Source organism: Chiloscyllium plagiosum, unplaced genomic scaffold, assembly GCF_037043375.1.
Source record: "Chiloscyllium plagiosum isolate Xiang-an unplaced genomic scaffold, Cpla_swu_hap1 HiC_scaffold_2, whole genome shotgun sequence".
NCBI classification, from domain to species: domain Eukaryota; kingdom Metazoa; phylum Chordata; class Chondrichthyes; order Orectolobiformes; family Hemiscylliidae; genus Chiloscyllium; species Chiloscyllium plagiosum.
In genome coordinates this window covers 27,792,784-27,809,784 of record NW_028270140.1, presented here as the reverse complement: position 1 = coordinate 27,809,784, position 17,001 = coordinate 27,792,784, and the positions used below count along the sequence as shown (strand labels likewise).

The 17,001-nt window shown below is 42.5% G+C and overlaps 1 protein-coding gene across 8 annotated transcripts in view; it reads right to left on the bottom strand.

Moving 5' to 3' along the window:
- The window catches only part of bnc2 (basonuclin zinc finger protein 2), a 568,898-nt gene that overhangs the window by 220,734 nt on the left and 331,163 nt on the right, over positions 1-17,001 (bottom strand). The window contains exon 1 of one of the 8 annotated variants that reach the window (XM_087995436.1): positions 14,247-14,369. The exons of the other annotated variants lie outside the window; for them this stretch is intronic. The gene's annotated coding sequence lies outside the window, so the exon portion shown is untranslated. Of the gene's footprint in view, positions 1-14,246; positions 14,370-17,001 lie in introns of those variants that run through there. 8 annotated transcript variants of the gene reach the window in all.

Here is a 17,001-nt window from a genome sequence, read left to right as displayed (position 1 = left end):
TCGCCTAGGACATCTGAATTTCCAAATGGACAATTCTGCTTCCTCTGGGACTCTCCCACTCGAGTAAGAGTCAGAGACTTCAGAAGGTTCCAACTTACTCTTTGAATAGTTACCAGGAAATGTGGAGAGACAAGTTCTAGTCTGACTCCTGGGTAACCATAAAACTGACTCCCAAATCACTGCAACCTCCCTCTCCCCCACTGCCCCCATCTCATGGACACACTAAGGTTAGTTGAACACAGTTAATTCCAAAGGATCCTTCATTGGAAGATTGCTCAAAGAGAAATAAAGACCAGTGGAAGGCAAGTTAGAGGGAAATATTGATCTCCCATCCTGATTAATTCCAGCAACCACCCACATGGGCGACAGCAGGAAATACATTTAATGACATTCCATTATTGGGGTTAAAATGTGTGATTATTTCTAATTAATAGAACCAGATGAAATAATAGCCTTTAATGTGGTAAAAACATCCAATGGCACTTCACAAGAGCATTATCAAACTACCTAAGCACATATTCAGACAGATGAACAAATGTTTGGCCAGGGTTAGGTTTAAAGTGGGGTCTTAGGGAGAAAAGTGAAGTGCTAAGTTGAAGAAATTTGGGAAATGGACTCCCGAACTGAAGGTTCAGGCAGCTGAAGGCACTGCCACCAATAGTGTCGTGTTTAACATTGGTGATGTGCAGGATTGGAATGAGAGTAGCCCAGAGATCTTGGACGGTTGTAGGACTGGAGATTAGAGTTGGGGAGGACAAGCCACAGAGGGATTTGAAAACAAGGATAAGAATTTCAAAATTGAGACACTGTCATACCAATGAATCAATGTAGGTCAGTGAGCACAGTGCTGATGGCTGAGGAGGATTTTTTCTCCCCTAGATCCTATAAATATAGATGAAGCAAATGGCACACAGCACTGTACACAGTACAAATGAGCATTGGGCATTTTTCCACTGGTGAAGCTGCTAGAAATAAAATCATCAATGCACAATGATGATGTCATATTCACATGCATTCTTATTGAACTTTTGTTGCACCACACTTGTGGAAAAGCAAAATAAAAATTCCTTATCTCACTTCCTGCAGCTGTCAGGTCCCTTCAACTCCCACTGTCTACTTCATTTAGCACTACACACATCTCTCTGCATACCCCTCATTCACTTCCTCTTGGTCTGAGAAGGTTATTGCCTCAGATACTTTATCTCAATGTCTCCTATCCTTGCAGTACATGGACCTACCACTCTGTGCATGTCTCAGTCGGTCTCTTTCTTCAGGTTGTATGTTTACACTTTCCTCATGCACTCAGTGTTTGCCTTTCAAAAACAAGTATAAAATAAATTTCATCAGATAAAACCACAGCAAAAATATGAAGGTAAATAAGAGAGGTGATTGATTGAGCTGGATAGCAGGGCTAAAAAGATTCAGCAATATAAGAAGAAGCCATTGAATGGCCCCCATAACTGTAAATACGCTTAACCAAGAAAAACCTCTCCATCCACATTTTTCAAATTTTAATTGACCCCCTCACTCTCAGCATCTTTTGAGGGAAAGAAATTTCCAGATTTCTGAAAGATAACGAAAATGTAAAATTGACCATTCTGTGCAGATCTATGACAATAGATAATTCTATCACTCATAATAGTCTGAAATAGTCCTATTCTGTCAGAAGTTGCACACACATCATATACAAAATTCCATTTTAAAGAATTTGAATGAGTTTTTACTGAATTTTTAAAAATATGTTCCTTTTCTAAACAAAACACTGCCAACTCCCTTGCGATAATATGTTAAATTATGATTACTTTATCAGGAATTTCTTGCAACATTTTTTCTTCAAATTGTTTGATTTCGCATGTGACAACCATATCCATGACAAATATATTTATATTTGAGGAGTGTGACAGAAACAGCAACCATAATGCCATGGAACAAAGAGCCTGTTTGCAAGAAAAAAAACTCATTATTACAACCACTAGCCATTTCAGCACTCCTTCCAACCAATGAAATACTTTTGAATAAGGGCATCATGTAAAAAAATGCAGCAGCCAATTGTGGACACAGCAAGCTCCCTCAAAAAGCAATCTGATAATGTCCAGATAATCTGGTTTCATGATTTTGGCGAAGGGACAAACATTTCCATAACACCAAGGAGGCCTTGCTGGTTCGTCTGTGGCATCTTTTAACCCAAGAGAATAGATAGGGACACAGTCTAACATCTAATTTGAAAGGCGCTACCTCCAGCTACACAGTACTCCCAGAGGCTGTACTGGAGTATGGTAGCCTTGTATTTTGTGCTTAACATTACAGAGAGGGTCCTGCAGGCAAAACTTTATGATTCAGAGATAAGTGTATGTCTATCGGAGATTCAGCTGTTCATAGCTATAACAATACCACTTTATTTAGTGACAGGAAACTCATGTGAAATGAAGAAAAGAGTCAATATGGGCTGAATGGCCTGTTTCTATGCTGTCAATTCTATGGAACAAAACAGAATGCTGTCATTGCATGAAAAGATTTCTGACAAACACTCCTGTTAACAAAGACACAAAGGAAAACATATCATCACATGTCTTGCAGCTGATAGTATTGTGACAAATCTCTTCTTACATTTGCTCTTTTAAGCAAAATAAATTTTTCAAATACTTTTACATAAAGGCAGTATCACTTTAACGTGATAAAAGAATTATGTGAGGGTGAGGGCATATCAGCATTAGTCAATGTAAACTGCACAGCTTGAAAGCTATCAGATCATTCTACCAGTTCTGTTAACATTGAGGCAATGGTTGTTAGCAATGACAGCAGTGAGATTTGAAACTGAGAAACAATTTGACAAGCCCGCTAAACATATAAAGCTGTGGTCAGTTTTACAGTGACCCAATGACAAAACAATTTACATTGTGAAACCAAAATGAACAAAAGTTCAGAGTCTGTAACAACAATGTGCATTTAAATTGTGACTTTAACATCACAAATCATCCTAAAGTCCTCCACAAAAGTCTCAGCAAAAGAAAATATTCACACTTAAAACGCACACTGGATAGCATCTGAACCAGAAGGTCCAGGTTTGACTCCCTCTTCAGGATCTGATGGCCAGGGAACATGCACTCTCAAACCAACCAAACAAGTTATCAACCATCTACAGAAATCTGCTGGATTGTGATCATGGCTATACCAGAAACCCACTCATTCCTTCAAATAGAGCTAGAAAAGGTACTCATTCTTTAGATAATTTTCAAAATTCACTACAGGTTTGCGTCCAATGGGGAGAATAAGCATCAGCCAAGATGCCAACCAGTTAGGCTTACATGGAGGCCAAGTGAAAACAATGGAATGAATACACAAAAACCTAAGCATAGAACCCAGACACCTCAACATCAGCCGCCCCACTGTGGCAGGGTGTACAGGATCCAGCATTGGATGGTTTAGTCATCTCAGGACACACCATTCCAGAGTAGAAAAAAATTATCTTAGGTCTTTCGGGACTTCCTCAGAAGAAGGAGCTAGTTCATGTTGCAGTTAAGTGCGTGTAATGTTTTTAGTCTGGAGTCAGCACGGGTACCAAGTGAAACTCAATCTCACCAAGGTTGTGTTTGTAAAAAAAACGGTTATTCAAAGAATGGGTGCGTCACTAGCTAGACCAGCAGTTATTGCCTATCCCCAATATCTCCTTATGAAGGTAATGGTAAACTGCCACCTTGAATCCCTGCAGTCCATATCATGTAGGGACATGCTGTTCACATAGGTGTTCCAGGATCTTGATCCAGCCACAATTGACGGAAAGATAAGGGAGTTCCCAAACAAGATGGTACGTGGCACATGCAGGCTACTAGAAGGAGTCAAATTTTAATTTGTTGCTTTTGTTTCAATTTTCCAAGGAGTGATATTAAGTTGCTCATCAGTCATGATTGGCCAATTGTTAAAAAAGTGAGCACCAGCAATGGTTGATTGGTATATTTTACTCTTTCTTGGCCATTGCTTGTTCTCCAGTCTGGACATAAAGCTGTGATGGATTTTGAAAATTATCTAAAGAATAAATCCATTTTTTGCTCCATTTGAAGGCAGTGAGTGGATTTCTGGTGCAGACATGATCACAGTACAGCAAATTTCTGATGATTGATAACTTGCTTGGCCGTTTTAAGAATGCACCTTCCCTCGTTATCAGATCCTGAAGTGGGAGTCAAATCTGGACCTTCTGGTTCAGATGCTATCCAGTGTGCGTTTTCAGTTACAAACATGTTTTCACCTACATTCTCAACTTGTTTCCAAATCTCTCCATGGCTTTCCCCCCCCCTCCCCCTTTCTCAATAACCTACTGCATCAGCAATCTGCTACCATGTCGGCACTCTCTTAAGTCTCGTCTGTTGAGCAACTCCAGTTTTAAATTATGCCATCATTGATGTCCAAGCTTTCAACTGCCTGTGGCCCGAAGCTTTGGAATTTCCTCTCTAAACCCCTCCACCTCTCTACCTGATTCTAATGGAAGATAGTCCTTTGAAATCTCCCCTTCTGACCAAGCTATGTGAATATTTTCTTTTGCTGAGACTTTTGTGGAGGACTTTGGTATGATTTATGATGTTAAAATCACAGTTCAAATGCACATTGTTGTTACAGACTCCGAACCTTTCCTCACTTTGGTTTCACAATGTAAATTGTTTTGTCAAAGAGAACAAAGAAAATTTAAAGCCTAGGAACAGGCCCTTCGGCCCTCCAAGCCTGAGCCGATCCAAATGTACTGTCTAAACCTGTCGGTCAATTCCTAAGCATCTGTATCCCTCTACTCCCCACCTACTCATGCATTTATCCAGACGCATCTTCAATGAATCTACCATGCCTGCCTCTACCACCTCTGCTGGCAACGCATTCCAGATGCCCACCACCCTCTGTGTGAAGTACTTGCCACGTATATCCCCCTGAAACCTTCCACCTCTCACCTTGAAAGCGTGACCTCTCATTATTGAATCCTTCACGCTGGGAAAAAGCTTGTCTCTATCCACCCTGTCTATACCCTTCATGATTTTATAAATGTCAAAAAGGTCCCCCCTCTATCTCCTTTTTTCTAATGAAAAATAAACCTAACCTACTCAACCTTTCTTCACAGCTAGCACTTTCCAAAGCGCCCACTCCTTTTGGTAATGTGGTGACCAGAACTGTACACAGTACTCTAAATGCAGCCGAATCAATGTCTTATACAATGTTAACATGACTTGCCAGCTCTTATATTCAATACCCTGTCCAATGAAGGCAAGTATACTATATGCCTTCTTCACCACGCTATCCGCCTGTGTAGCAACCTTCAGGGTACAATGGACCTGTACTCCCAGATCTCTCTTCCCATCAACTTTTCCCAAGGCTCTTCCGTTTATTGTATAATTCACTCTAGAATTAGTCTTGCCTAAATGCATCACCTAACGTTTGTCTGAATTGAAAACCATCTGCCAACTTTTCCGCCCAACTCTCCAGTCTATCTATATCCTCCTGTATTCTCTGACAGTCCCTTATGCTTTCTGCTACTCCACCAATCTTCATGTCATCTGCAAACTTGCTGATCATACCAACAGTGCCCTCTTCCAGATCATTTATGTATATTACAAACAACAGTGGCCCCAACACTGACCCCTGTGCCCTTAAGTAGGCATTGGAGGGTCAATGGGTCAAATGCTGACAAATACGACTAGATTAGTTTGGGATATCTGACCGACGTGGTCAAGTTGGACTAACGGGTCTGTTTCTGTGCTGTGCATCTCTGACTATGACTCCATGGCGGGGATGGCCCCAACACTGGTCATCTTTCTCCATTTTGAGAAACTCCCTTCAACTACTACTCTCGGTCTCCTGTTGCTCAACCAGTTCTTTTTCCACCAAGCTAGAACACCCTGCACACCATGTGACTTCACTTTCTCCATTAGTCTACCATGGGGAACCTATCAAACGTCTTACTAAAGTCCATATATATGACATCAACAGCCCTTCCTTCATCTATCAACTTGGTCACTTCCTCGAAGAACTCTATTAAGTTGCTAAGGCATGATCTCCCCCACACAAAACCATGTTGCATATCACTGATAAGCCCATTCTTTTCTAAATATAAAAGATTCTATCCCTCAGTACCCTCTCCAGCAACTTTCCCACCACCGATGTCAGGCTCACTGGTCTGTAGTTACCCGTAATATCCTACTACCCTTCTTGTACAGGGGGACAACATGAGCAACCCTCCAGTCCTCCAGCACCTGTATTTAAGGATGCCACAAAGATATCTGTCAGGGCCCCAGCTATTTTCTCGCTCGCCTCCCTCAGCAACCTGGGATAGATCCCATCCAGTCCGGGGATTTGTCCATCTTAATAACCTTTAGCCTTCCCAATACATCTTCCCTACTTATGTCTACATGATCCAGACTAATCAAACTTCTATCTCTAATCTCAACATTCATCATGTTCCTCTCCTCAGTGAATACTGATCTAAAGTGGGCGGCATGGTGGCACAGTGGTTAGCACTGCTGCCTCACAGCACCAGAGACCCAGGTTCAATTCCCGCCTCAGGCGACTGTGTGGAGTTTGCACATTCTCCCCGTGTCTGCGTGGGTTTCCTCCGGGTGCTCCGGTTTCCTCCCACAATCCAAAAATGTGTAGGTTAGCTGAATTGGCCATACTAAATTGCCCGTAGTGTTAGGTGAATGGGTAAATGTAGGGGAATGGGTCCGGATGGGTTGTGCTGCGGCGGGTCGGTGTGGACTTGTTGGCCCGAAGGGCCTGTTTCCACACTGTAAGTAATCATTCAAAATCTCACCCATTCTCTCAGGTTCGACACATAGCCTTCCTTCATTATCCTTCAGTGGACTAATCCTTTCTCTAGTTACCCGCTTGCTTCTCATATAAGAATAAAATGCTTTGGGATTCTCCTTAATTCTGCTTGCTAGGGCTATTTCATGAGCCCTTTTGGCCTGCTTGATTCCTCATTTAAGACTTGTCCTACTCTTCCGATATTCTTCCAGGGCTCGTTCTGTTCTTAGGCCTAGACCTTATGTATGCTTCCCTTTTCCTCTTGGCCAGTCCTACAATTTCTCCTGTCATCCATGGTTCACGAATCTTGCCCTTCCTATCCTTTCCCTTCAACGGGACATGCCTATCCTGCACTCTTTTTGAAAGCCTCCCACATCTCAAATGTGGACTTTCCTTCAAATAGCTATGTCCAAACTCCTGCCTAATTTTGATATAATTGGCCTTGGCCAAGTTTAGTACTCTTCCCTTAGGACCACTCTCTCCTTTATCTATGAGTATTCTAAAACTTACAGAATTGTGGTCACTGTACCCAAAGAAATCCCCCACCACAACTTCTACCACCTGTCCTGGCTCGTTCCCCAGTACCAGGTCCAATATGGCCCCTTCCCTCATCGGACTATTGACATACTGCTCTAGAAAACTCTACTGGATGCTTCTTACAAATTCTACCCCATCCAGACCTCTGACATTAAGTGTGTCTCAGTCAATGTTCGGAAAATTAAAATTGCCCATCACCACTACCCTATTGTCTCTACATCTTTCCATAATCTGTTTACTATTTGTTCTTCTACCTCACGCTCACTGTTGGGAGGCCTGTAATACAGCCCCAATAGTATGACTTCACCCTTATTTCTCAGCTCCACCCATAATGCTTCACTACCCAAGACCTCCATGGTGTGCTCCTTTAGCACAGCCGTGATATCGTCCTTGACCAGCAATGCAACTCCACCTCCCCTTTTACTTCCCTCTCTATCCTGTCTGAAGCGTTTATATCCTGGAACATTTAATTGCCAATCATCATGCCCTTCCTTCAACCAAGTCTCTGTGATTGCAACGTCATCATACTCCCAGGCACCAATCCAAGCCCTAAGTTCACCTGCCTTACGCACTATACTCTTTGCATTAAAGTAGATGCATTTCATGCCACCAGAATGTTTTGCGCTCATCTGTTCTCTGCCTACTCTTCCCTTTATTAATGCTATCTTCATAAGTCTTAGTCTCCACCTTACCCTACGTGTTTTCTCTTCTGGTTCTCAGCCCCCTGCCACATTAGTTTAAAACCTCCCCAACAGCAGTAGCAAAACTCCCCCAAGGACATTGGTTCTGATCTGGTTCAGATGTAGACTATCCCTTTTGTAATAGTCCCACCTTCCCCAGAACCAGCAAATCTGAACCCCTCCCTCCTACAACATCTCTCAAGCAACGTGTTCATCCTGCCTATTTTTTCATTTCTATGCTGGCTAGCACGTGGCACCTGGTAGTAATCCCAAGGTCACTACCTTTGAGGTCCTTTTCTTTAATTTCTCTCATAGCTCACTGAATTCTTTTTTCAGGACCTCATCTCGTTTTCTACTTATAACGCTGGTGCCTATATGCACCAAGACAACTGGCTGTTCACCCTCCCCTTTTCGAATGCTCTGCAGCCGATCGGTGACATCCCTGCTCCAAGCACCTGGGAGGCAACATACCATCTGGGAGTCCTGATTTCAGCCACAGAACCACCTATCTACTCCCGTTACAAGAGAATTCCCTATGACTATGACCCAATGAGTCTTTTTCCCGCCCTTCTAAACAGCAGTGCCCGCCACGGTGCCATGATCCTGCCAACTGCTTCCCTCCCCTGGTGAGCCATCTCCCCCAACAGTATCCAAAATGGTATACCTGTTTTGGAGGGAGATGACCGCAGGGGACACCTGCACTGACTTTCTACCCTTTTTCTGTCTTTTGGTCACCCATTCACGGTCTCCCTCAGCAATTCTAACCTGCGGTGTGGCCACTTCACTAAACATGCTATCCACGACCTCCTCAGCATCGTGGATGCTCCACAGTGAGTCCACCCACAGCTCCAGAGCCATCATGCGGTCAAACAAGAGCTGCAGCTGGACACACTTCTTGCAAGTCCAAGAGTCAGGAATGTCAGACATGTTTCTAAGCTCCCACATCAAGCAAGAGGCGCATGCCACGGGTCTGAGGTTGCCTGCCATTGTAAGCTTAGCTTTATATGAACTAACTAAACCAAACAATGCACTTAAATATATGAAAAAGAAAGATAAAGAAAAAATAAAAGCCTTACCTTAGAGTCTTTTTCTTCAGGTTAGAGGAGGGGGTAGATGGGAGGGAGATACTAAACGTGTAGTGTCTCGGGTTTAGCTACTGCCCAAATATAAATTATGCCCTTATCTTCCAGGCAGCCCTCGCTTCACTCCACATTCTCTCCTCGCCGCTCTGATAAAATGGAGGCCCAACTCCAGAGGTAAGTCCCTTTTCAAATGGGAAAACTTACCCTTCCCGGCAGCCCATGTCATTGGGTCACTGTAAATTAGGCCACAGTGCTTCGGGGTTTATTAAATTGTTTCTCAATTTCTAATCTCACTGCTGAGATTGTTAACAGTGTAAAATGATATTGGGAAATTTACTAAAATAAAATTTACTTTCCTACATAAATGCACGTTATTATTGATTAGCAGTGTCCTCAGAAGTTGCTCCATGACAACACTGTTAATACAAAGGCAATCTACATTCGCCTCACTGATCAGACTTCAGAGCAGTTCCACATCTTCATGTCACCTCCCAGATTTATTTCCACAAAAATAAAGTTGGATGGATTAAAAACCTACAATCTACTCAATGTCAAAAGTTAATACATTTATATTTCCCAGTGCTTTTATTTGATCTAAGTATTAAACTGAAAATGAACTGCTGTTGAAACCAGGATTGCACATGTGTAATAAAAAAAAACATTAAAACTAGAAGCAGGAGGAGGCAATTTAGCCCCTCAAGCCTACCTCACCACTTTGTACAAACATGGCTTATCTCATTTTGGCCTCAAATTCAATTTCTTGCTTATAACACCCCATAGCTCTTCAACCCATTGCTAATTAAAAATGAGTAAACTTGAGGAGATAGACAATGTCCATCATATTCTGGGATAGTGAATTCCACAGATTTATGTCCCTTTGAAAGAAGGGTTTCAAATGTGCTACCCATTATTCTAAAACTATGATCTCTTGTTCTAGATTGCTGCATATGAAGAAATTTCCTTCCTACCCCCACTTCATCAATCCCCTTTAGCATCTTGTATACCTCAATTAGATCTCTCATTCTTCTGAACTCAAGAGTATAGGCCTAAACTGCACAATTGTTCGACAATCTCACTACTTAAACTTAGATAAAACTTAGTGCAGTTTGGCCCAGTTGTTTTATGCTCCACGTGACACTCATCACACTAGTCTTCATCTCACCCTCATAGTCTCTTCTTCTTTTTCTTTCTTCCTCATGTGTCTTTCTTGCTTTCCCTTAAATATATCTATTCTATTCACATCATCCTGTTGTGGTGAGTTCCACATTCTCACCATTCTCATGGATTTCCAATTGGATTTATTCATAGAATATTTGTTAATTGTGATGAACATTTAAGAAATATTCAACATTGCTGATGATTTGTTAAATATTTAACATGGAACATAACTTGCCAGTCTGCCATACTAATGGATCCATATCACCATAACTGTTAAAATGGGATGAAGTAAATATCATGAAAAAAAAACACAGGAAAATTCTTTGCACTCCAAGAAATTATCACGATCTGACAGAGAATTACATTGGGTTTGCAGCACTGAAACTGGTCAATCAGCCCAACTGGTTCACATTGGGGCTTGTGCTGCACAAAAGACTCTACCCATACCTCTATACCTCATCTCATCATATTCTTTATTCCCTTATCCCTCTTCCATTTATCCAGCAACCTCTTACATACATCTGTGCTATTCTCCTCAACCACTCTTTCTGGTAGCAATTCCACGTTTAACCAGTTTACAAATGAAGTATTTTCGTTAGATATATTAGCGACTACTTTTTACTTATGGACCCTAATTTCCCAAAGTTCTCACCAAAAATGGAAACAAATTCTCTACACCCACCTCCACTGAGCTTGTTCACAACTTTCACAACTTCTACCAGGTCAACCTTGAATCCTCTCAAGGAAAATAAGCTCCAGCTTGTGAGCCTTGCTCGATGAATTTCACCATTCAGGTCTGATATCATTCCTATGTATCTCTGACGAATGAGCTGCTTTGATTAAGAACGCAATAATAGACCAGCTTGTATCGGAAAGTTAATAAGAACATTTCTCCTAAGCCTCTACACCAGATTTACTCCTGGATCCTGTGTGACGATGTGCTATATGTGATTTATTGTGCATGGCGAACTGCATATTCCTAGAGGGTTGGTTAGCTGAGGAGGCTGGATGGCTGATTTGCAACGCAGACTGACAGCATGGGTTCAACTCCCACAATTCAGACTGGACATGGTAAATGCAGGAAGATATTCCTGTTGACCAAGGAGTCCAGAACCAGTGGTCACAGTCTAAGGACATGGGGTAGATCATGTAGGACTGAGGTGAGGAGAAATTTCTTCACCCAAAGGGTGGTGAGCTTGTGGAATTCTCAGCCATAGAAAGCAGTTGAGCTAAAACATTGAATATTTTCCATAAGGATTCAGATATAATTCTTGGGGCTGAAGAGTTCAGTGGGCTTGGGGAGGAAGTGGGAACAAGTACTGAGTTGGATGAACTGCGATCATCGCGAATGGTGGAGCAGGCTCATAGAGCAAAATGGCCGACTTCTGTTCCGAATTACTCTGTTGGGTAAGCTTGGAAAAGCCATTAGCTTGTTTTCAGCTTGGAATAATCAAGGGTTCATTGGAGTTCAGGATGAAATTGAAAATATTTGGGGTGCTTTAGAGAAGACCTGACTGGGATCAGAAGCTTCTCCTTGGGAAAGGAAGTTTTTTTGAAGCAGTTCAGGGAATAAATTAGCTCATGAGAAAGGTTTAGTTTGTGCAACTTCCAAACAAGAAACGTTTGGTTAGAAATCTGCAGATTGTTAAAAGCTGAGAAAGTCTAAACTCTCAATTTTGTAAGTAATCATGTAAGGAAACTTCATTATTCACAGCAAAGAAACTGGGGAATTAACTCAAACTTACAAATTAAAAATAGAGGGATGATGTCCCTCGAATTGAGTCATTATGAAAGATAGTGTAAGGAAACAGACAAACTTTAGTTTGCACTGTTATAAGTCTTTCTAATTGCATTCGGTCTTTAGATAGTTTGTTTTTCTCACATACTTATTTTGTATAATAAATTTCTATTCTGCAGTTAAAGAAATTCTGCAGTCATGTGTGAGTATGTTTCAGTGACTGACCACCATGTTAATTAGAATACAAAAAAAATCTATCAGGCCAGATTTCTTTCTGGGAATTGACTTGTCCAGTAGTACCATCAGGAGGAGAAAGTGAAGACTGCAGATGCTGGCAATCAGAGTCAAAACGTGTTGCGCTGGAAAAGCACAGCCAGTCAGGCAGCATCCGAGGAGCAGGAGAGTCAATGTTTTGAGCATAAGCTCTTCATCAGGGATGGGGGAAAGAATGGTGGGGACCAAGGAGGCTGAGAGTTAAATGGGAGGGGTGTGGGTCTGGGGGAAGGTACCTAGAATGCAATAGGTAGGTGAAAGTGGGGGGTGATGGTAATAGGTTGGAGTGGAGGGTGGAATGGATTGGTGGGAAGGAAGGCGGACAGGTAGGACAGTTCAAATGGGTGGCGCCGAGTTGGAGGGTTGGATCTGGGATAACGTGGGAGGGAAGACAGATGAGGAAACTGGTGAAATCAACTTTGATTCCTTGGGGGTCTCAAGGCAGAAGATAAGGAGTTCTTCCTCCAGGCATCGGATGGCTAGGGTTTGGTGGTGGAGGCAGCCCAGGACATGCATATCCTAGGCGGAGTGGGAGGGGGTGTTGAAGTGGTCAGCCACAGGGTGGTGGGGTTGTTTAGTGTGTGTGTGTCGGAGATGTTCTCTGAAACATTCCACAAGTTGGCTCCTGTCTCCCCAATATAGAGGAGACCACATCGAGAGCAATGGACACAGCAGATGAGGTGTTTGGATGGACCATCAGCTCAGAGTAATCCATTGCACAATATTTCAAAAACACTTCAGTGATTGCAAATCATTTGGGGACATTCTGCAATCATGACAGGTGCTATATAAATGTAACCTTTCATTTTGCACTGCACCAAGTTTTATACATAAATTTAGAGATGCAATCATTTTGTAGCAATATTATACAACATATAGATTTTGTTTTGAAAAGTGCAAAGTACTACAAGGAAAACCCAATATTGTTGCCATGACAAAAATATAAATTAACCCTTTTCTCATGGGAGACATACACCCTTTCTCTCCTATCCCTATAACAGATAAGGAGCACTGTATTGTGGTAAACGTGACGCGGTTCAGATTCTAATGCACTTCTTCCCTTACAACAGTGCTGACAATGTTTTAAGCTGATACACTTAAAAGGGCTGGTACCGCTCTACTCAGCAAGTAGCAGTCCTTGAAATAAATGGTAGTCAAAATTATACTGCACATTGGTTGTCAGCACATGGTGAAAGCGAATGTTATAACTAATACAACAGCAGTTTTATTAGAGCCAGATGACAGAAATTAGAGATTTGTAGCAAAGATGTAATTAGTGGCATAATTACAACTCTCCCTATGTCCAGCATTTTAGCTGTGGTTCGGGGGCAACACAAACTCCTGAGAGAAGGTTCTAATCTAAGGGTATGGAGTGGTTGGGCTGGATATGTTGAGAATGGACCCTCCATACCACAGTGCAAATGTTGGGGATGAACCCACCTCCTCTTTGCTGACTTGTCCCATTTGCATTTTTCAGGTAATAGCACTTCAATTAGAACAAGGCACGGTTTCCTTCCACCCTCGGATTCAAACCATGGCACAGTGGCATTGCGACTAGATTAGTAACAAAGAGAAACAGGCTAGTGCTCAAGGGACATGGGCTCAAATCCTATCAGAGCAGATGTTGAAATTTGAATTTAATGACTAAATTGGATGACCTAATAGTGACCATGAAACCATCTGTTTCACTAACGTCTGTCATCCTCTCCTGATCTGGTCTATATGCAACTCTAGATCCACAGCAATGTGGTTGACGTGTAAACAGCTTCTGAAATAGCTTTGCCAGCCACAATATCTGATAAAAAGAATTGAATTGGACAGGCCACCAGAAAAGCAACAAGAAAGACAACAGTACGTGCAACCCTGTCAATTTTGCAAAATCCTCCTTTTGAACACCTGGGACCTTCTGCCAAAATAAGGAGAGAGAAAGTTGATGGACAGATTAGTCAAGAAATAGCCTGACATTCTCTAGGAGGTACAATTCCAAGAGAATGACCGTACCTCAGATGTGGCGACACAATGGTACACAGCTGGGAGGAAGTTGCCGATTACCACCTGTTGCCAAGCCTCAGTTGATGAGTCAGTTCTTCTCTATGTTCAACACCACTTGGGGAGGACACACCTAAGGTGACAAAGGACACCAAATGTACTGATGGTTCAAGAGAGGCCCAATAGCACCACTACTGGCTAAATTCTAAAGGACATAAATGCCACACTGGGCCTGTGGCAGGTGATGAGGGAGTGAACAGGAGGGAAAATGTAATTAACCTTGTCCTCACCAATCTATCTGCTGTAGATGCACCTGTCCATGACATTAGCAGTTCAAATGACCATTGCAGACTCTTTCTGGAAATGAAGTCCCATCTTCACATTGAGGATCATTCCATGTTGTTAGCACAATCACTGTGCCAAATGGGACAGAGCTTGAAAAAAAACCTAGAAACTCTAAATTCCCTATCCGTTGTGGTGGCCACTGACAGCAGTAGAATTGTACTGAACTAGCCCAGGCATATCCTCCTCTCTAGAATTAGCACCAAGCCAGGCGATGCAGTCTGTTTCAATAAAGAGTGCAAGAGGGCATGTCAGGAGCAGAATCAGCCAAAGCTAAAGATGAGGTGACAACCTGGGTAAGCCACAAAACAGGGCAACTTCCATGCCAAGCTCTGTCAGTAGCTTGCAATAGACAGAGTTAAGCATTCCCAAGACCAATGGACTGGGTCTAAGCTCTGCAGTTCTGCCACACCCTATTGTGAATGGTGATGGACAATGAAACAACTCACTGGAGGAGGACATTTCACAATTCAGTGATAAGGGAACTGAACACGAGTGCAAAAGACAAGCCTGATGCATTTGCACAACCTTCAGCAAGAAGTGCCAAGTGGGATGATCCATCTTGGCTTTCTCTGGAGAATCCAGTCTTCAGCCAATCTGATTCACCTCACGATGTATGGAACAACAGCTAAAGGCACCAGATGCTACAAACAGTATAAGCCTGACAACATTCTGGCAATAATACTGAAGACCTGCACTCCAGAACTAGTTACATTCCTAGCCAAAATGTTCCAGTACAGCTACAACACTGGCATCTCCTCAGCAATGAGGAATGATTGCCCAGATATGTCGTTTGCACAAAATGCAGGACCCGCGTTCTGATGAGTACAAGAAGAAAAGTTTCAACTTTAGCAGTGATTATCGTTGTTGGAGGTCAGTCATTTCATCTCCAGGATATTTCTGCAGGATTTCCTCAAGGGAGCATCCCAAGACCAACCATCAATGACCTTCCCTTCATACAGGGTCAGAAATGGGGATGCTCGCTAATGATTGCACAACATTCAGCACTATTCAAAACTCCTCAGATACTGATGCAATCACTGTCAATATGCAGCAACACCTGGATAACATTGATGCTGGGTTGATGAGTAACAAGTAACAGTCATTGCACAGAAGTGGTGGGCAATGCTCATCTTCAACAAGAGTGAATCTGACCATCACCCCTTGAAATTCAGCATCATCTATCACCTTCACCATTGATTCCTCCATGACCAGACAGTGTGCACCATCTACAACTCACCAACGTTCCCTAGGCAGTACCCTTCAAACCTATGACCTGTGCCATCTGAGAGGACAAGGACAATAGATACATCAGAGCACCACGACTTGAACCTTTCCCTCCAAGGCACAAACCACCCTGTCTTCAAACAATATTGCCATTCATTCAATGTCTCTGAGTCAAAATCCTGGAACTTCCTCCCCAAGAGTACTTCAGATGTCCCTACTTCACACACTCTGCAGAGGTTCAGAAAAGCAGTCTCTTGGTCAGTTAGATTGAGCAATAAATGCTGTGCCTCTCACATCCTGTGAATGAATAAAAAAAATGAGGTGTCACCTCAAAGTTGAAGGCCTGCTGTTGTGAACATCCACAATGCAAGCAGGAGTGCTTGCCACAGCTGGTAGTGCAGATAGGCTTAAGAACTGAAATTCTGAGGCAGACCTAGGCTTTCAGATATGAGACCTAGCTGATGGCACATTCTACTCCAGGAAGGAGGGTGGGTGGACATGGGAAGGCAGATAATATGGGGTGGGAGTCACTGTGATTGGTACACCCATCTAACTGGTTTGTAGCCTGCAAGATTAAACCGGCTTGGCTACAAACTGTGTGCCAAGTTTTTCCAGCACTGTTATATCAGGGTTATAGCAGAAGGATGCCTTTAATTGAACAATAATTACCTCTTTAAGAGGCTCAATTAGGCCACCAACATCTTTCCAGCTGCTTGTAAAATCAAGATGGGGGCATGTAGGGCCATAGCATATGCCCTAATGGACAGGTACAACTATCCACATTCCCATTTGTGACTGGCCTGTAAAGCTCAGTATTTCAGCATGTAATCTAGGCTGACATTTCTACTGCTGTAATGAGGGAATACCACAGGTGGCCACAGACTTCGTCTTTCAGATATCGAACCTATTCCTTGCCTGCCTTCTCAGATGGATGCAAAAAAATCCTGTCATACAATTTTGAAAAAGAGCAGGGGAGTTCTGCCCCAGCGTCCTTGGGCCAATATCTATCTCGCAAATCAACATGACCTGGTCATGATCACACTTCTGTCTGTGGGAGCTTCTTGTGAATACATCAGCTGCCATGATTCCCAGATTACAAAAACGATTACATTTAAAGTATTTTTGTTGTCTGTAAAAGGGCTTTGGGAGGTCATCAGGTGGTGATAAGTGCTATATAACTGCAATTTCTTTCTTTCTT